At 45.1% G+C, this 20,047-nt stretch overlaps 1 protein-coding gene and 1 non-coding gene across 3 annotated transcripts in view; one reads left to right on the top strand and one right to left on the bottom strand.

The window, feature by feature from the left end:
* LOC124797855 (semaphorin-1A) overlaps positions 1-20,047 on the bottom strand; it is a 909,059-nt gene that overhangs the window by 491,961 nt on the left and 397,051 nt on the right. The gene's annotated exons all lie outside the window — the stretch shown is intronic.
* Positions 18,350-18,423, top strand: Trnat-ugu. The gene has a single exon. It is a non-coding gene; the product is annotated as a tRNA-Thr (tRNA).

Here is a 20,047-nt window from a genome sequence, read left to right as displayed (position 1 = left end):
TGCTGGGAAGTGGCGGTGCGGTCCCCTACGGCACTGCGTTGGATCCTACGGTCTTGGCGTGCATCCGTGCGTCGCTGCGGTCCGGTCCCAGGTCGACGGGCACGTGCACCTTCCGCCGACCACTGGCGACAACATCGATGTACTGTGGAGACCTCACGCCCCACGTGTTGAGCAATTCGGCGGTACGTCCACCCGGCCTCCCGCATGCCCACTATACGCCCTCGCTCAAAGTCCGTCAACTGCACATACGGTTCACGTCCACGCTGTCGCGGCATGCTACCAGTGTTAAAGACTGCGATGGAGCTCCGTATGCCACGGCAAACTGGCTGACACTGACGGCGGCGGTGCACAAATGCTGCGCAGCTAGCGCCATTCGACGGCCAACACCGCGGTTCCTGGTGTGTCCGCTGTGCCGTGCGTGTGATCATTGCTTGTACAGCCCTCTCGCAGTGTCCGGAGCAAGTATGGTGGGTCTGACACACCGGTGTCAATGTGTTCTTTTTTCCATTTCCAGGAGTGTATAATAACTATAAAAGGATATTCATTGCCATTATTTCAAATTGTTTTAACATGCGCTGATGTGTGATCGTAACAATGAAACATACGGTATAATCTAATTCATATGAATAAAATCCATATCTAAAATCAGAACAGATATTTGTGAAATTACTATACAACCTACTGGTAGTAATCAATACAAGTGGTGCAAAGGAATTCAAAACCAAATTTTATGACCATGATGAAATAAAGCAGCAAGCATTAAATCAACTATTGTGTTTCAGTTTGCTAGGAACGCCGCATATAATTGCCGCGCTGAGCGGCCTCGCGGTTAGAGGCGCCATGTCACTGCGGTCCCTCCCGCTGGAGGATCGAGTCTTCCCTCGGGCATGGGTGTTGGTGTTGTTCTTAGCGTAAGTTAGTTTAACTAGTGTGTAAGTGTAGGGACCGATGACCTCATCAGTTTGGTCCCTTAGCCGTGCGGTTCTGGGCGCGACACTCTGGAACCGAGCGACCGCTACGGTTGCAGGTTCGAATCCTGCCTCGGGCATTGAATGTCCTTAGGTTAGTTAGGTTTAATTAGTTCTAAGTTCTAGGCGACTGATGACCTCAGAAGTTAAGTCGCATAGTGCTCAGAGCCATTTGAACCATTTGGTCCCTTAGAAATTCACAAATATTTGAACATTTGCATATAATTTTTTTTTTCCAAATAATATCGTCTGCCATGGGACCCACGCAAGATCTTAGAAGTGAAATGTGCTCAAAATTTGTTTCGAGATATTTGGATCTAAGTAACCAGCTGATGAAAAATTAATCCAGGAGAAAGGTGTTTTAGGCTGTAATGTAAAGGAGTGTCACAAATACTGATTTAACAATCTTACGATCAATGAAAAAATCCATTGCACAATCGAATGATCGTGTGACTTACACAATGGACTGGACCAATCCGTCACGCCGAAACCTACCCTGAAATTTTTCATTAAGGAAAAATACATCCGGCCGTTTGTAACAGCGGTTTGTAAAGCCCTTCCTGGCTAGTGCGGCATCAGCGGCGTCCAAAGCGCAAATACGCGAATTTTAAGCCGTTAAACCATACCAAAAATGCCTCAAATCATTAATTTTTTGAGTAACTTTCAATTCCTATCAACAAATAAACTGCTGCAGGTGTAGTTCTTACACAAGTGATTAGTAGAGGAAATAAAATCATGGCAGTGTAAGATGTTACATTACTTCCACCAATCGGGGCTTTAATTTCTTGAAATTAAAATTGTATAACAATTCCTGTTACACCGTTTTTATGATAATTTTGAATAAAGTATATTTTGCTAACAATGGAACAGTTCCTTCTTTATTCCCTGTAGCGGCACAAACTGCGACGTGTGTATTGGATGACGAAAATGAACATTTTCCCTACACCACACACACCTGATAAAAAGAAAAATTAACGCATTCAGGCGCTTCACAGAAATTCCTAGTTTTATTTAGACAGAACTGGAATGGTGTAAGATACGTTCGTGGCCGGTGTTCTTTTCGTCAGTTCCTGAACAAGTACTCATTCCTAAACTGGGAAAAATAAAAAGGATTGTGTGTTAAAGGAATTCTGTGAACGAATTTTATTTTGTTGACGACATTGTAGTGTTTGTGTGCCACGGTTGATGCGACACAGACCACAGTCAATTATACGCCGTTTTGATCGTTGGAGTGTGTCTATCCCATTTCTATCTAGTGCTATCATCCAGCACGGAACTACCGGAATTTGGAGAAAAATAATACGGACCGTGTGCTGGGAACATACAGGGTGATTCTGTGAGGAGATCACAAGCTTTCAGGGATGATGGAGAAGGGCCATTGTACCAATTTGACGTGAAGGGCCCTGGTCTGGTAACGACTGATTCGACAGTTGTAAGCGAAAATCGTACCGATACTTCTGACAGTGGACATATACATGTATTCCACTATCACGATTTTCGCTTACAACTTTCGACTCTGTAGTTTTCCGGACCAGAGCCCCTCACCTCAAATTGATATATTTGCCCTTTCCTATCATCCCTGAAAATTAATGACATTACGGAGTCACCCAGTAGAAGGCTGTGAGCGATCAAGTGGGGGCGGAGAGTGTTTGTAGCTAGCACAGCGTCTTTGTTTCGCGAAAATCAAAATGGCCATCTTCTCTACTCCAAGAATGCCTGAAGTGACCAACGATGTTTCCTTATACGTCACAGGCACTGTTTTAAGACATCACTGCACTCAGCTACGAGGGTGAGTCAAATGAAAATCTTAAATATTTTTTTTAAATATTATTTGTTGTGCAGAAGTAGTACAAAGCTGTATCACTTTTCAACATAATCCCCCTCACGCTCAATGCAAGTCCTCCAGCGCTTACAAAGTGCATAAATTCCTTTAAAAAAAAAATTCTTTTGGTAGTCCGCGTGGCGTACCTCTTCATCAGAACGGAATTTCTTTCTTCCCATTGCGTCTCTGAGTGGTCCAAACATATGGAAATCACTTCGGGCAAGGTCTGGTGAGTATGGTGGATGAGGAAGACACTCAAAATGCAGGTCTGTGATTGTTGCAACTGTTGTACGGGCAGTGTGGGGCCTTGCATTGTCATGTTGCGAAAGTACACCTGCTGACAGCAATCCCCGTCCCTTTGATTTGATTGCAGGCCGCAGATGATTTTTTTAGGAGATCTGTGTATGATGCACTGGTGACAGTGGTCCCTCTAGGCATGTAATGCTCCAAAATGACGTCTTTTTCGTCACAAAAAAGTGTCAGCACAACCTTCCCTGCTGATGGTTCTGTTCGAAACTTCTTTGATTTTGGCCGCTCTCTTCGTTTCCGGTTGGTGGAAGTGAACCCAGGTTTCGCCCCCAGTAACGATTCTTGCAAGGAAGCCATCACCTTCTCGTTCAAAGCGCCGAAGAAGTTCTTCACAAGCGTCAACACGTCGTTCTCTCATTTCAGGAGTCAGCTGCCGTGGCACCCATCTTGCAGACACTTTGTGAAACTGGAGCACATCATGCACAATGTGGTGTGCTGACCCATGACTAATCTGTAAACATGCTGAAATGTCATTCAGTGTCACTGGGCGGATTTCCTTCACTATGGCTTCAACTGCTGCAATGTTCTGTGGAGTCACAACCCGTTGTGCCTGACCTGGACGAGGAGCATCTTCCACTGAAGTCACACCATTTGCGAACTTCCTACTCCATTCATAGACTTGTTGCTGCGACAAACATGCATCACCATACCGAATCTTCATCATTCGTCGATGAATTTCAGTAGGTTTCACACCTTCACTACGCAAAAACCGAATAACAGAACGCTGTTCTTCCCTGGTGCAAGTCGCAAGTGGGGTGGCCATCTTTATACTGATACTGCGACGGTATGTGTGCATCTGCACTATGCTGCCACCTACAGGCCATTCTGCACGCTGTTTGTAGCACGCTTACCAACTTACAGGATAACGACGCGAAATTTCGATTTGTTATTACAAATTTAAGGTTTTCATTTGACTCACCCTCGTAGTTGGTACGTAATATGTAATAAAATTGGACGTTCACGCCCTGGCAAACTTTCCACAACAGGAAAAAAAATTCAACACTGGTTTGTGATACGTCAAAGGCATTTTCAGATTTGAAAATCTTAGGCTCCAATGAAAACATTGACATGGGCCACATAGGCCTACCTCAACAGTCTTCAAAATAAGTCCGCTTAAAAATGTCCATGGGTGTGAGTGTAATATTGACGAGAACGTTTCCGGCCTTTTATTTTTCAAATATGTGCAAAATGAGTTTTAACCACGAAAGGATTAACAGGGCGGGTCTGAAAGTAGGGCTTGAAAGTGAATTGTGATCACATTATTCTAATGTACAGTCAATTTGTGAAAAAGAAAATTCGACAAAAATATATGTGCTGCCCTATACATCCAGTGGAGCAGTGTCCATTTTGGTAAGTACTCGTCAGAGCAGACCTAAAAGCACTTAAACTGTAATCTAAAAAAAGAGGAAGGGGATTGGAGGAGGGGGGAGGAAGTTTCTGGAAATGAAGAGAGCTTGGAAAAAAAAGCACCAAATGAATCAGCGACAGACTGTTCCCGGTCTGCGTCGCGTCTCTCTCTCTCTCTCTCTCTCTCTCTCTCTCTCTCTCTCCCCGCACACGCACACACCGTATTATTATTTCACCACATCTCATCCGGAACTGCATTAAATATTACTTTAATTCCTGCCGAAATATCAGTCGGTGCGCATTATTCACATACAACGCGATGCTTTCGCAGATCCTGCAATAACAAACGCTGTGAACGCCGCATCCGAATCCGACAGGAAATTATCGCATAAATTACTCATATTACACCAAGAAATGTTTCGGTTTTGTGGAGTGACAAATTTTCTCATGTGAACGTGGCTCTCCAAATAATGAGGCCTAGCTTTCCAGTCGTTGCTGGGCTTAAGTTTATGCCACGTCAGTAATGTCTCGTCACTTATTACTGGTGTCCCATTCTACATGCCCGTCCAGTTTCGATACACTCGGTTCATTATTTCTTGGTGTTGGTATTTTCTCAAACAATGAACCATCTAAAACACTTCGTAGGTAACAAAAATTTGCGTCAGACTGGGATCCGAACTTTGAGCTACTGCTTTTCGAGAGCAGTTAGGCTACTCCCGTACGCCCTACAACATTAATCATCATTCTCACTTAGTACTTCAGGACAAACATAGGAGAGTTCTCCATACTGGCGTAGGAGCAAAGGAGATACATACTGATGAAGGGTTAGTGGCATACCATGCTACATGGGCTACTACAAGCTGATGACAAGAGTTTTTTCCACCAGTTTCGTGACTTTCGCAGTTCTTGTTTTTCTGATCGGAAAAATTGTTCTCAATACTCTTCATTCACAGGAGATCGTGAACAGCCACGCATGTGATAGGTGTGAAAATGAACATGCAGTTCAGCTGAGGGCGCTGTTAACGGGACGCTGTGGCTGGTATAGACTACTGAGACTGTCAACAGGCATCTGTGGCTGATTCCGAGCTTAGGAAGCGACCTTACCGGCTGGCACTCTCCCGAGAGAGAACTTTTGTGATGGCGCATAAGCGTGGATAGTGGGTTTCGGCATTAATATTTCCATTCATAAATAAGTGACTAACAGCGTGTAACACCCCGGCGCGTAGCTAGAGCACCAATAAAGCATCTTTGTAATGGAAAGAAGATTCTGGAATTACACAGAAACAAAAAGAGACACGCTTCCTATTCGTAACGGAGAACTGTAGAGTCAGCGAAAGCTATGAACCCGGTGCATGCTAACTTCAGTAATACACACGCTTTTTTTGATATTTAAGATGCTGCTGAAATATGACTGTCAAGGCAGATGTTTAAGATCTCCAAACGCAGAATGATTCCGGTATCCCATAAAAATTCTTAATCCGGAACAGGAGAATGGGGAAAACGTTAGTGTATTCAAAAGCAGAAAGACCATGGCCGATGTATGACATGTTGTACTTCATCTGAAAGACCAGAAATATTTATCAGTCTCAAAAACTATAAGACCAATTAATAAACTTTGTCAATTCTTCCTCAACGTCACAGTAAAAGAGTACAATCTGGAAAATATCATTACAGAATGCGAGTCACAATATCTTATCAGTATTTTGGACACAGTTAAATTATTTACAAGGAGAGATATTTATATTCTCCTGACAAATATGAAATTTTCACTTAGAAAGTTTGCCATTTCCACTCATTCTGAGCAATAACAGCCCTACAATACTTCTTTGGGGTAACCCTAAAATTAGCTTTACATCTGCCTTCTTTTCCCAGTTACAGAAGCGTCTAAGGGAAGGTCTGCTCGTTACACAGAAGTGAAAATATTTCGACTCATCTATGCCACTTCCATCTCGACCAACATTTACATTAACTGAATGTTTAGTTTTATCTTATGTGCGTGATGTTGGTATTATGAGTGTGTTTATACAGCATACTTATCGGTCATTTTGTTTCTTCCACGTCTCGTCTTCAGCCTGACATCGTCTTCGACGAGAGTGGGCAGTTTTTCTCTATCGACGGTTCTGAAAGGTTAAAACCGGTAACAGTCCAGTGCGCTCAATGATTGCATTTTCAGTTGTAGGAACTGCCTGTTATGTAGATAAATTAGTCAGTTAATTACTCGCAGATTCATATATCATAATTACGCTGTCTCGTTACGATGTGGAACGAGCCAGTTAGTTTACAATTACATAACTTTCTCGGTGGCAAATAAAGCAGCATGCTTACTATTTAGCTATTTACGTACTCTCTCTCTCTCTCTCTCTCTCTCTCTCTCTCTCTCTCTCTCTCTCTCTCTCTGTGTGTGTGTGTGTGTGTGTGTGTGTGTGTGTGGAGAGAGAGAGAGAGAGAGAGAGAGAGAGAGAGAGAGAGAGAATACGACCATTTACAAAGTCTTCTGTGGAATACATGTTGTTGTGAAGATATAAGTTTCGGTTTTAATTAACATTAATTTGACCACTTGAATGCTTATTCACATCACCGTGTAAGTGGTAAGATATGTCCAAAAAAACTTCACTCATTTCTGTGTCGTGATTGCTGACGACAATTTTCATGCGGTAGTAAATGTACTGTTGGGTCGTTGTCACTACGTCCGAATGTTTAGAGAGCTGTCCACATGAGGTTAGCCGGCCGTTGTGGCCGAACGGTTCTAGGCGCTACCAGTCTGGAACCACACGGCTGCTACGGTCGCAGGTTCGAATCCTGCCTCGGGCATGGATGTGTGTGATGTCCTTAGATTAGTTCGGTTTAAGTAGTTCTAAGTCTAGGGGACTGATGACTCAGATGTTAAGTCCCGTAGAGCTTAGAGCCATTTGAAGATGAGGTTATGGACTGGACACCACATATTATACTTGTGCACCCTTCTGTACAACAAACACTTTCTCTCTCTCTCTCTCTCTCTCTCTCCCTCCCCCCCCCCCCCCCCCCCCAAATTAAGAATTCTACTAGAATACGATGCTACAAGGTTTTCTGTTTGGGTTATCAGTCTGTAACTGTTTTGATGCACCCTGCACGACTTCCTCTCTGTATTTCATGGTAGCGCTTACACTCTCAATTATTCGTTGGATATATTCCAAATGGTTCAAATGGCTCTGAGCACTATGGTACTCAACTGCTGTGGTCATCAGTCCCCTAGCACTTAGAACTACTTAAACCTAACCAACCTAAGGACGTCACACACACCCATGCCCGAGGCAGGATTCGAACCTGCGACCGTAGCAGCAGCGCGGCTCCGGACTGGAGCGCCTAGAACCGCACGGCCACCACGGCGATATATTCCAATCTCTACTCCCTCCCTACTGTTTCTTCCCTCACAACTCCTGCCTCTAGGGCCATGTACGTTATTCCCTCGTATAACAACAGTTGTCCTATAACCCATGCCATTGGTGGAACACTGCGACAGTGCAGTCAGTCTACAAAACAGAAAGCTTATACAGTGATCTAAGTCATGGGACAGCGATATGCACACACAGAGATGGCGGAAGTATTGCATAGAGTAGGTACAAAAGGAAAATGCATTAGCAGAGCAGTCATTTGCACTCGTGTGAAAACGTTCTCGTCGAGATTATGGCCGCACGACGGGAATTAACAGACTTCGAACGTGGAATGATAAAGGGAGCTAATCGCATGGGCAATTCCACTTCGGAAATCGTTAGTGAATTCAACAGTCCGAGATCCACAATGTCAAAAGTGTGCTGAGAATACCAGATTTTAGGCATTTCCTATCATTACGGAAAATGCAGTGGCCGATGGCTCTCATTTAACGACCGAGAGCAGCGGCGCTTGCGTACATTTGTCATCGCTAAAAGCGAGCAACACTGCGTGAAATAACCGCTGAAAACAACGTGGGACGTACGGCGGACGTATCCATTAGAACAGTGCTCGAAATTTGCCGTTAATGGGCTATAACAGCAGACGACCGACGCCAGTGTCTTTGCTAACAGCACGACATCGCTTGCAGTGCGTCTCCAGGATTCGTGACCATATCGGTTGGACTCTAGACGACTAGAAGACCGTGGCCTGGTCAGATGAGTCAATTTCAGTTGACAATAGCTGATAGTAGGGTTCGAGTGCGGTGCAGGCACCACGAACCTGTGGACTTAAGTTGTTAACAAGGTACTGTGCATGCTGGTGGTGGCTACAAAATGGTGTGGGTTGTATTGACATGGAATGGACTGGGTACTATGGTCCAACTGAACTTATCATTGACTGGACATCATTATTCATGATCTTCAGGTTCCCAAACAACGATGGAATTTTAATGGATAACAATTCGCCATGTCTCTGGGCCAAAATTGTTCGTGACTGGTTTGAAGAACATTTAGGACAACTTGAGCGAATGATCTGGCCACCCAGATCGCCAGACAAGGGTCCCGACAAACATTTATGGGACATATTCGAGAACTCAGTTCGTGCACCACAAACCTTTCGCTATTATGGATTGCTGTTGCACTACGCCAGGCAAGAGGTGGTCCGACACGATATTGTGAAGTATCCTACGACTTCTGCCACCTCAGTGAAAATCACTTGTGCGTCCCATCTGCAATGATTGTTGAAGTCTGTAGGTCCTGTGCGAAATAGGAAAAAAATGTTCAAATGTGTGTGAATTCTTAAGGGGCCAAACTGGTGAGGTCATTGGTCCCTAGACTTACACACTACTTAAATTAACTTACGCTAAGCACAACACACACACCCATGCCCGAGGGAGGACTCGAACCTACGGCGGCAGGGGCCGCGCATTTCGGGACATGGCGCTAGAGGCCGCGCGGCACGAAATAGAACAAAGAGGTGATACTGAACGAATGCAAATCAGGGCAGCGCGAATGGTCACAGCTTTGTTTGATTCGCGGGAGAGCACGATACGTATGTTGTAGAACCTGAATTGGCGGACGCTCGAAGCTACACGCCTTATCCTGTGAAGACCGAATTACAAAGTTTCAAGAGCCAGCAATAAATGACAAACCTAGGAATATATTGCATCACATGCGCATCGCTCCCTTAGCGAGCTTTAAGACAAAACTGGATTACTTACATCGAGTACTGAGGCTTTTATACAATAATTCTTCCCTCACTACTTACGCGATTCGAACGAGAAAAACCTTTAACATGTGATACCATCTCTCTCTGCCACGCAAGTCACAAAGGGTTGCAGAGTATGCAAGTAGATGGAGATCAGTAGAAAAGATGCAAACTAAAACATTAAAGAAGATCTATCGAGGAGGTGGAGAAAAATATTGCAACACCGCAAGAAATACATGGTTGAACATAAATGCAGATTCTGGCGAAGTCTGCAGGTTTTGCTCTTTTACTTGTGTCTGACCATGAATGATAACTGTGCAATGTCATCAGTACGTGGCAAGCGCCAGTCGTGGTCAGAACAGTGTTCGGTGTGGTTGTGATTCCATTAAGTCGGAGTTAAGTGAATTTTAACGCGGGCGAATTGATGATGTTCGTTTGGTGGTTTCCATAACCAAGGTAGCCAAAGTGTTTAGTGCTTCAAGTGGCAACGTATCGAAGATTTATACCGAGGAAAAAATTAATTGATACGTCACTACGCGGACGGAAGTATGCGTTGAGCTATCGTGAGAAGCGGTCATTGAAGAGGATTAAGACGAGAGGTAAGATGACAACACCTGCAAAAATCTCTGCAGAAATATATGCCACAGTAGCGAATCTTGTCAGCATCAAAGCAACACGAAGTGTGCCCCATAAACAGGGAATTGCAAGGCAGAATGGAATTCCAAAGCCACCCATCAAATGGTTCAAATGGCTCGGAGCACTATGGGACTTCACATCTGAGGTCATCAGTTCCCTAGAACTTAGAACTATTTAGACCTAGCTAACCTAAGGACATCACACACATCCATGCCCGAGGCAGGATTCGAACCTGCGACCATAGCAGCAGCGCTGTTCCGGACTGAAGCTCCTAGAACCGCTCGGCCACACCGGCCGGCCACCCATCAGTGATGCCAATGCCCGTAACAGGAAAACATGATACCGAATCCATAAAAAACCAGGACTATGGAGCAATGAAGAATGTTGTTTACACGGATGGCTTGTTTCGCGCCGTTTCCAGCTTCTGGCCGCTTTTACGTCTCAAAACTGAAACTTGGAAGGCGGATCGGTGATGATTTGAGCAGCCGTATTGTGGTATTCCGTGGGCCCCACAGTTATTCTACAAGGTCGTATTACTGTCAAGGTCTATATGACTATTTTCGCTGAGGAGGTGCATCCCACGTACAATGTTTGTTCCTCAAATGGTGATGCTGTTTTCGAAGAGGACAGCGCCCCTGTCACACAGTTCGCATCGTCCAGGACGTGTTTGGTGAGCACGAGGATGAATTGTCGCATCTCCCGCGGTCGTCACAGTCACCAGATCTGAATACTCTGTTGAAATGAGACTCATCTGTGTGTGGGGGGCCAGGATTCTTTCAAATCGTCCCCGCGGCCGCGCCTTCGGCCGCCTCCCGCCAGCCGGTGGGCGGAGGGCGGAGGGGAATAACGGAAGACATTCCGCGCGGCATGAACAGGCGGCGTGTTTCTTTTGGCCGTCGGAAAGCAAACGCTCGGGAAGTTAACCGCGTGGCGGGGAGCCGCGCGTGTCGCCCGGGATAAAAATAGGACACCGCTCTGGTCGTGGGGTAGCACAGACCTGGAGAACGTCGCTAGCGCCAATGGGCCTACGTGGTTTCCGTTTGTTCACGGTAAACGTCTTGTTCCACACGTTCTTCACTGTACAGTAATCTCCAACTGCCTTTCCTTCTTACTATGCTCTGACGGGGATATGGAGTAGTACTTCACCTTTTATACGAACGCATAATGTCTGTTCTTTCGGAGTTGTCCGAAAGAGCATACACCACCCGGAATCCACAGCTGTGATACGTATTACGTAAATAGAAGGTGGAAGGGGGAAGAAAGGAAAGGAAAGGAAAGGGAAGGGAAGGAATTTTTTATGCCAGTCGCATCGGGACTTTATGCAGAATCAGCGGCGAAGAGTGAAAATGTGTTCCGGAACGGGATTCGAACCAGAGATCTTCTGCTTGGCACGTGCGTTAAGTCCGAACTCTCTTGGTACGCCCCTTGGGCAACCCACACTCCCACCCAGCGCCACCTATTCGCAGTCCCCCTTGCTCGCTAATTTGTGTTTCCCATAGGACGACGGACGTGATTGTGTATTCGCAGGTTCGAATCCTGCCTCGGCCATGGATGTGTGTGATGTCCTTAGATTAGTTAGGTTTAAGAAGTTTTAAGTTCTAGGGAACTGATGACCACAGACGTTAAGTCCCATAGTGCTCAGAGTCATTTGAACCATTTTTTGTGTATTCGCAATAAAGATGGTGGATTCATAGCTGGCCCGAAAGAACAGACACCACACATTCACACACTGATTCCCCTGGATGGGCTATGAATCCACCACCTTCAATGCAGATGCAGTTTACGTTCGACCTCTACAGGAATCTCACAGTAGGGAGCATGGAGACATGGACGAGGACTGCGGGTGGCCGCGCTCGGTGATGGTGGGGGTCGGCCGAGAGGCGTGCCGAGACAGTCCGGGCAATTGCGACGGACACTGTTGGGATGCAGCTGTGGTTAACGCAACTGCCCAATAAGCCGTAGATCCCGGGTTCGAGTCCTGGTCCGGCACACATTTTCACTCGCTGCGACTGAACCCCCACCTTTGCCAGTGTTTCCATGAAGACCTCAGTATTTTGACCGTATTGTCAAATTTTCGCTCATAGCTGTAGTCGCGGATCCTATGAGGGTGACGGGAGACAGAGGGTCATGGGCGTCTTGAGATCCCACCCACACCCTCAAGAAAAAGAACAGTTAATTAAAAGTATTTTCGTTTTCACTTATATTAATTTCTAAGTTATTCCAACTTTAGTAAACTTCGAATCTCGACAATGGCTAGGAATTCTGAAGATCAGCCATGGCAGAAAATAATCCGAAAAGCTAAGTGTGTACGTTCACCGATGCAGATCATTCATCCGCAAGACCGTAAGTACAAGAAAAGCAAAGAATAACAGAAAGACAGACCTTACTCGATCGCAGGCGGAAACGACGGTGAGAAACAGCATTATCCACATTTACACGCTCCCGTAGCCATCGTGTGCAGATCTGTGTTCACGAACATTGTGCTAAATGAAATGCGGTTAATACTGAGTACGTATGTCGATTTTATACCAGGGAATCCATGAGAAACTTTCGCACTTTTTAAAGTTCAAATAATGACAGTATTTGGAATAATGTTCAAATGTGTATGAATTTCCAAGGGACCAAACTGCTGAGGTCATCGGTCCCTAGACTTACACATTACTTAAACTAACTTATGCTAATAACCCCCCCCCCCATATATATATATATAAACGCCTGAGGGAGCACTCGAACCTCCGGCGGGAGGGGCCGCGCAATCCGTGACACGGCGCCCTAAACCGCGCGGCTTAAGAATAAATGTAGTCGTTGGTATAATGGTAGTTGTGGAAATGAAGAGAAAACATTGAGTTGCATAGATGCAAAACTGTCCATGTCCTCCATAACCGGTTTTGAGAAAAAGTGGAAAAACTATTTTCACTGGGTAAATACACACTCCCCTACACTGTATGTTGTATATATAAGTATGGATTAGTACAAAACCATTTGGGCTATTGAAAAAAAAACGGGAACTCAATGCATGTAAGATATAAGCAAAATAAAAATGGACTTGGACAGTTTTGCACATGACTTGTTGTACGTGAGGAGAGGATATGGGGTGAACATAAAACTGTGTATTCAGTTTTAATTTTTTTTAATATTTCTGAAGGTACGTGGTGTAACAACTGACAAACTGCAATCCACTTAATACATCATATCTGGAACAATGTCTTCTTCTTCTCCTGCTAGGCATTCTGATTCAACTGATGCCCCTGACCCGCTGGAACCTAGTAATGTCATGTACCACGACAGGGATTCACGTTCCCTCCAGGACTCACCATAGTGTTTCTCGAGGAGTTTTGAAACATCCTCCAGTTTCTTTTCATTAATAGGAACAACCGTGTTCGTAATGCAGCTCGAGTTCATGTGTCCTAAGTGTTTCCTACCTTTGCATACGGACACCGGTATGTTGATTTCAGAATTATAATTACGCTCCCCTTGGACTTTTATAGCATTCTGAGAATGTGTATCACTTTCAGAATAAACAGCTGTAAGATACCACACAAATACAATGTTTACATGCTTATGGTAGCCATCTTGCATTACAGTCACATGACCCCAGCCTTCAATACGATTTGTCAAAAGGGACAAGGCAAGTTTTGCACCCAACTTACTGATGAACATGGACAGTTTTAAATCTAACCACACTTTTCGTGAGCTGTTTTCCATAGGACATGGAGAGCTTTGAGCATAAATAGCATTTCAAGCATGTGTAAAATGTCATGCTCTACAATCCAGAGTTGCCAACTCAATTTTTTTAAAAAGTGGACATGGACAGTTTTGCATCTAAGCGACTCCTATTTAAAAATGAATCGAGCAACGACAAATAATGATCATGAATTTATGATACATTGTTGCATATATCTTTCCTCTTGTATGTGTGTTTTCCATTCGGAATGTTTGTCCCGGTTTGTACGACGGGCACAAATCAGGGACTGCTAGTAGGGCTATTTAACTTTAAATCGACAAACAGTTTTAATTGCAGTAAGCGCGTTAGGCCGTAGTAGCAATAGGTAAATCACAATTCAAGGAGACAATAAGGAATGTGTTTGTCGTTTCGGAAAGTACATTAGTTTGGAAAAGTTACCTTGTACGACGGGCAGAGGTAATGGACTATCGCAGTAGTCAATATTATTATCTACGACGATGTATACAAATAATCCAGTTGATAAGTACTTTAAAACAGATAAACGGTCTTTGTAATAAGTTAACATCAAAAGGTTCAAAAATGGTTCATATGGCTCTGAGCACTATGGGACTTAACATCTGAGGTCATCAGTCCCCTAGAGTTAGAACTACTTAAACTTAACTAACCTGAGAACATCACACACGTCCATGCCCGAGGCAGGACACGAACCTACGACCGTAGCAGCAGCGCGGTTCCAGACTAAAGCGCCTAGGAACCGCTCGACCACATCGACCGGCAATATCAAAAGGGACACACTTATTCGTGGCTACCAAGTTAGCTTCGTAAAGTATGCGTATGAAGCTGGGCAGCCGTGAAGCCCTTTTGCCTATCATAGTAAAAAGTCTCTTATGTTTCAGTTTTCCACAAATAGTAAGTTTTAGACAAAAATCGGTATGCAGTGTCAGAAGCCGGTTAAAAAGCCTTTCTGACTATACCTCATTCATCCCAGAATGATTAGTATGTGTCATGAAAAACTGATGTTGACTTGAGAAATAATTCATATGATGTTCTTGCATACTATCACTTTGTCGAAGTTGTGCGAGTTTGTTGCTCTTACAGTTCTTAAACCACATGCAGTATACATATTTCTCAAATTTTTAGGATGAGTGCCTTTCACATGCTGTATTCTTCTCAACTGCAATTTGTTGAAAGTTACGCTAAAGCGATGTACACAAATGTCATGTAGATAAATAATAACTAATATTATTATTATCAATACTTCAAACATCTCACGTACTTTATTGTTGTTCATATTCAAAACCTACTCGTTTGTGGCACCTTATAGCTAGATTTGTCAAAGAGGGAGGTGACGGGAGTTACAGTACCTCTGTGTCCATGCAGAATCAACGGTGAAGGTGCTCTATTTACTGAACAGCAATAGAAGCTGGAGAGCTACAGGTGTCAATCATTTCCGCCCATCGCCCCCCCCCCCCACCTGCCCCCCCCTCCCCCCCATATGTCGTCGATAAAACTTCGTTTTAAACTGACTCTAAAATATGAACCCCCCCCCCCCACACACACACACACAACCGGATGCTGGATCCGATCTTGCGCGGTAAGCACAGGATTATTCTTGGGCTGCGTCCTACGCGAGTCACAGGAGCGAGACCGACAGCATGCGACAAAACACTGCCACAGGTACAGCTGTGGAAGTGTCGTAAGCCACCGCCATTCGTGGTGCTGCATGTCTTCCACTACAACGGGTACAGTTTGATTACAGAGTTCTTCGGATTTTATCTCTGTGGCATGTGCGACACGCATTCGCAAGTATTCTGTCACCTAGTGCTTATTGTTAGAAGTATTTTACAGAAATTACGGTATGGGAAGTGTACAAGAGGCGCTCAGTATGGGAATTGGGACAGAAAAATTATTAGAACAGATTGTATCTAATCAGAAGTGGGATGATAGTGGTCAATAGCTATTTTGCCGTACCACAATACGATTTATATCTTGGTGGAGGACAAAAGAATTCCTAGTTTTATGAGTTAGGGACGCTCAATGACAGGGTTATTACCGCATAAATCCTGTGACGCACTGACCACGAAATGGCTGCCAGCTCCTTGAGATTATTTCAATTGGGCAAGGTAATGCACCAGAAAATGAAGGTTCGAAACTCGTCTAAGTCAAAATTTTACGAAGACGAGTTATGCAGTGCAATAAGTTCGTGTCTATTGTGTGTTTCAGCTGGCAAAGACTGACATCGGAATTTCCGTAAGTCAGTCATGCATTTGTAGTTTTATCAAATTAAATTTCTGAAGTATCTGAGAGCAGTGACTATCTTGTACGTCAAATAATGTTACAAATTTTATGAGTAGTTGAGATACGTTTCGGATGTATGTCGTCTGAGATTCCGTGAAGTAGTACGAGACCAATTACGAGAGGTGTTGCATACATAAAGGAAGATTAGAGTTTAGCTTCCCGTCGATAACGAGATCATTCGAGACGGAGCAGAAGCTCGGATAAGGGAAGGGCACAGAAGCAAATCGGCAGGGCTCTTTATCTGCACAGGTCCTTGACGAATATACTATTCAACACTCTTGACAATTTGTGAACGATTTCATCACATAGCCTGCTGTAAAGACTGATCTCAATGTACGTTTCTGCAACATTCAGCACGGTGGAAATAATAAATACCAGTGGATTAATTATCGGATAAAGCCGAAAAATGTGTATTCAACAACATCACAGATATATTTTTATTGGCATTTGCCTGTAATGTTGCTAGCAGCTTATTTTGTAACTCACACGTTTGATGATTAACAATAATATTTGTTTAAGGACATACAGAGGACTTCTCAGCCAATGTCTTCTAAAAGTCTATTTTCAGGTGAACGAGAGAATTCTTGTGCAATGTAGTATTGTGAGAATCAAAAAAAGGGGAGAAGTGAAGATAGCTTAAGCGAATATTCGACTCCTCTCAAATACTACACCAAGGGGCCGCCGAGCTTAACGTGCCCATCCATACAATGAATTTCCAACGCAGTCACATATCTAAATCTACATGTTTGTAGCTACATAGCGTAGGTACACTATATGATCAAAAGTATCCGGACACCTCGCTGAAAATGACTTACAAGTTCGTGGCGCCCTCCATCGGTAATGATGGAATTCAATAAGGTGTTGGCCCACCATCTCGCAGGAATACGTTCAATCAGGAGCTGGAAGGTTTCTTCGGGAATGGCAGCCCATTCTTCACGGAGTGCTCCACTGAGGAGAGGTATCGATGTCGGTCGGTGAGGCCTGGCACGAAGTCGGCGTTCCAAAACATCCCGAAGGTGTTCTATAGGTTCAGGACTATGCAGGGCAGTCCATTACAGGGATGTTACTGTCGTGTAACCACTCTGCCACAGGCCGTGAATTATCAACAGGTGCTCGATCGTGTTGAAAGATGCAGTCGCCATCCCCGAATTGCTCTTCAACAGTGGGAAGCAAGAAGGTGCTTACAACATCAATGTAGGACTGTGCTGTGGTGATGCCACGCAAAACAATGGGTGCAAGCCCCTCCATGAAAAACACAACCACGCCATAACATCACTGCCTCCCAATTTTACTGTTGGCACTACACACGCTGGCAGATGACGTTGACGGAGCATGCGCTATACCCACACCCTGCCACCGGATCGCCACATTGTGTGCCGCGATTCGCCACTCCACACAACGTTTTCCTACTGTCCAGTCGTCCAATGTTTACGCTCCTTACACCAAGCGAGGCGTCGTTTGGCATTTAACGGCGTGATGTGTGGCTTATGAGCAGCCGAAATCCAGTTTTCTCACCTCCCGCCTAACTGTCGTAGTACTTGCAGTGGATCCTGATGCAGTTTGGAATTCCTGTGTGATGGTCTGGACAGATGTCTGTCTATTACACATTCGACCCTCTTCAGTTGTCGGCGGTCTCCGTCAGTCAACAGAAGAGGTTGGCCTGCACGCCTTTTTGCTGTAAGTGTCCCTTCACGTTTCCACTTCCTCATCACATCGGAAACAGTGGATCTAGGGATGTTTAGGAGTGTGGAAATCTCGCGTACAGACGTATGACACAAGTGACACCCGATCACCTGACGACGTTCCAAGTCCGTGAGTTCCGCGGAGCGCCCCACCTCGAGGTATATCAACACCACCTGTCGGCAGCTGAGGGTTTCAAATAATTACCATTTATTTTAGAGAAGCTGCACGGTGATCAATGGTATCTGTTCTTTCGAGAACAGTTACTATCTTCATATATATAGTTAAAGGCTACACAGCCATTGACCTTCGTCTGTGCGAATGTGCACTGGTTGCCCGAAATCTTATTGGAATTGTCACCTTAGTGTGCGCGAGTAATGAGTGGATGGGCAAATATCTATTAGGTACATAACGAAAGCAGATTGTGGACAGTTGGGAATGTGAGTCTCATGGGAAGCGTGCAAGGGTAAGTTCCTGCAGTCGCGCTATTCCTCGGTGGCTCAGATGGATAGAGCGTTTGCTATGTAAGCAGGAGGTCCCGGGTTCGAGTCCCGGTCGGGGAACACATTTTCAGCTGTCCCCATCGAGGTATATGAACACCTCTCGGCACCTGTGGGTTTCAAGTAATTATCATTTATTCTGAACTTATAGGGCTGAAAAGTGTGAGACTCCTTTTAGTCGCCTCTTACGACAAGCAGGGATACTTCGGGTCTATTCTAACCCCGGACCCACAGGGGGATTTTATGGATGACAATGTGCCATGCCACCAGGCGGCAATTGGTTTTAAAAAGATTATGGAGAATTCGTACGAATGATTTGGCCAGCCAGATCGACCGACATACGTCCTACTGGACATTTTCGGGACGTAATCGAGGAGCTCAGTTCGGGCACAAAATCCTTCACGGGTAACAACTTCGCAATTATGGACGGCTGTAGAGGCATAGGTCAATATTTCTGCACAGGACTTCCAACACCTTGTTGAGTCCATGCCACGTCAAATTGCCATACTATGTCAAGAAAACGGTTGGTGATGATGATGAATTGAGTTGAGAGGGCGCTCGACATCATGGTCATCAGCGCCCTCACTAAAAGTCAGCATGCAAGGCTAACCCCACATGAGGAGCAGTTTATAATGTGTTACAGTCCGCCGCCCTTCCCCACCAATTCAGGGATGAGGCCTAACAGTTCACAAAATTTCACCACCTAGTAACACATTGGTATCTTCGAAGATCGTGGGCACTTCACCAGCGAGACTGAGGGCTGCCCTAGTATCAGTATGCAGGACAGACATAGCCACAGTATTCCGAACTGAAAGCAGCACGCCACAAATTTCACAGTGTGGTAGATCTTCCCGCCGGAGGCGGAAGCCATGAGTGAAAAGGCTATGCCCGATGCGCAGTCTAGTAAGCGAAACCTCCTTCCAGCGCTGAGCGTGACAGGAAGTCCGCCAAGCCTTTGTGGCCGATTTGAGCAACCGCAGTTTGTTGTCTGTCCCCTGCAACCATTCAGTCTTCCACTGGCGCATGATGCATCTGTTATGAAATAAGATGATAGGGTACAACGGGAGAGAAAAAGGCGCGGTGTTAGGAGGTATCTCACGACTTCCGTCACCTCAGTTTATGTCTAGATGGTCAGGAAGTGACTTTAACCGCGGCGCTCTTGAATGCAAGCTCAGTGGCTTCGCCACCAGACCACTTCGCTCGGTTGACGGCTAGCTCCTGTGCGCCGCAACTTTGCAGGCCAGACACTGGAGATGCAAATTTCGCCAAGGAAGAGAGCTGGTTAATAAGTAAATATGTGACCGTGGATTAGGGCGCTGATGCTCGTGCGCAATAAAGCGCGCAGCCCGGCGCAGTGTGTTAAACAGGCGTTTTAAACGTAATGGAGTTAAACACCGCGGGGAGGGGCTGCACACCCCCTACCCCTGCAGCTCCGCTCCGCCTGCTCTTGCAGCCCCTTCCGTTTTCTCTGGGGTTAACGACCAGCCGGCGCGCCGATTTATACCTGGCCTCAAGCTTATCTGCTTTGTTATAAATAACTGGCTCTGGCTGTACCAGCACAGTCTACGCTTGTAAGTCACAAGCGCACATTTAACGAAAGAACCCCGCTCCTAAAACGAAATTAATGAAAGAAAAGCTACTGTGGCTAACATAAAAAAGGACTCTTACGATATCCAACTACACAGAG

Source organism: Schistocerca piceifrons, chromosome 5 (assembly GCF_021461385.2).
Source record: "Schistocerca piceifrons isolate TAMUIC-IGC-003096 chromosome 5, iqSchPice1.1, whole genome shotgun sequence".
Lineage (NCBI taxonomy): Eukaryota > Metazoa > Arthropoda > Insecta > Orthoptera > Acrididae > Schistocerca > Schistocerca piceifrons.
The sequence above is the reverse complement of the archived record's forward strand: the minus strand, read 5'-3'. Positions and strand labels throughout refer to the sequence as shown.